This window comes from Helianthus annuus, chromosome 17 (genome assembly GCF_002127325.2).
Source record: "Helianthus annuus cultivar XRQ/B chromosome 17, HanXRQr2.0-SUNRISE, whole genome shotgun sequence".
Lineage (NCBI taxonomy): Eukaryota > Viridiplantae > Streptophyta > Magnoliopsida > Asterales > Asteraceae > Helianthus > Helianthus annuus.
The window spans coordinates 61,401,046-61,402,853 of NC_035449.2; the positions used below are offsets into that span (position 1 = coordinate 61,401,046).

Below are 1,808 nucleotides of genomic sequence, written 5' to 3' on the forward strand. Positions count from 1 at the left end.
AGTTGCTGACGATGGTGTGACATTAGTGATATTTGGCATAGTTTTACGTCCCCGCCGCAACACGATGAGCTTAAATTTAGTTGTATAACATATAACAAAAATAAATAAATTATAAGAAAGAAAATTTGTGGGAAAATGGTTGCAATTTGCGACAACTTATAGTTTTTTAATTATTTAAATTGATTATTTTATTGTATCAACGAAGAACAAAAATTAATATATAAAAAAATAAGATACGAGGGAAACCGTCGGAAACGTAGTTAAATATGTGATGAATAATAATTTTGTGTCTATTTTGTCGGAAAATTATGGAAAGTTTAGGGTTTTTCTTTGTTCATTGGAAATTTGTTGGAGCCTTATCGCAAAGATTGAGTTGTGGGAAATTTGTCTGAATCTTTTGTACCAAATAATAATAATAATAATAATAATAATAATAATAATAATAATAATAATAATAATAATAATAATAATAATAATAATAATAATAATAAACAATTTTCTAGTAGTGGTGGCTGTCAAAAAAATGTGTAATTTAAGAGTAGAGCTGAAAGGTGTGTAGGTTTTCATTCAACAACAAAAAAAAAGATATTGTTTATGCGGTTCTAGTGGTTTATGTTATGATGGTTTCAAAAAAACATTATCCACACATAATAAATAAGTAACTGGTTGTGCTACGCGTCACAATTATGTAAACTCAACATTCTTTTTATGCTTATTATATTCACTCATTCATATTCTATTTCTTAATTAGTCATATTTTAATTCAAAATATTTTTTATAACATCTAAATTTTTATTACCAATATCTCCTTTATTTAAACAATGCAGTACTTGGATTTCTAACTTAGTATATATAATATAATAAAACTAGAAAAGAAACCCGTCGCGATGCGGCGAGGGCTCTGTTTGTAAGCGAAGGTACACGGAAACCCTAAGAGTCATTTAAACAAAAGGGCCAGGGTGGCAACATACCCAAGCAAATAATCAAAAACATAGTAACAATAAAATTGACTCCACCTGTGTTTTAGACCTCATATCCAACATCAAATGGAAGTCGAGAGCTGATTTGTTGTTTCTTCCACAAAAAGAATACCAGCATAGCAACCGCTTCAGAACCTAGGCCAAACAACGAAGATCGCCCACAAAACTTAATCAAAATCAACTATCGATACCAAAGAAAAACAACAAATCCTGAATCAATTCGGTACAACAATGAAAAATAAAAACGTACGGTTTAACATTATCAGTATAACAGTATGCCACTGACAATTCCATTGACAAATAAGTGATTTGACCAAGAAGTTTTTGTTAGCACTGCTTAATTGTTTTTCATGTGCTCTCTAAAGCAATTTATCAAATAGGTTGTGTGCACCATCAATAAAAACTTTTTCAACATTAACAAATTACCTCAAATCAAAAACCTAATTCAAAAACTCTTAAAATAAAATTAACTCTTAATTAAGTTATATCATAACATAACTAATTACATTACAGGAAGAAACAAACAACAACAAATTAAATATAAACAAGTACCTCCAGCACTCTTCAACGGTGGAGAAAGTGTAAAGAAGGCGCATAGTGTCACGGCCCCCGACCCGGTTTTACCCGTTTCCGGAGCCGCGGGACAGAAATCCTGTGGTATTCATGTTTACAGCGGAAGTCTTAACAGGATCGTTTTAAATTTGAAAAATATGCCCGAGTATTGTTTATTTACTTTTTGATAAACCCCGTAAATATCATAATTTCATTATTTTACAAACACGTTTATTTATTTATTTGAGCCACCACTTCAAGCTTGATAGTGCTCCG

The 1,808-nt window shown here is 30.6% G+C and overlaps 1 long non-coding RNA gene across 1 annotated transcript; it reads right to left on the reverse strand.

Moving 5' to 3' along the window:
- Positions 1-833: 833 nt before the first annotated feature.
- LOC118489304 lies at positions 834-1,578 on the reverse strand. Its single transcript, XR_004887164.1, has 2 exons — positions 1,533-1,578; positions 834-1,115 (listed from the first exon to the last, which is right to left on the reverse strand). It is a non-coding gene; the product is annotated as an uncharacterized LOC118489304 (long non-coding RNA).
- Positions 1,579-1,808: the final 230 nt, after the last annotated feature.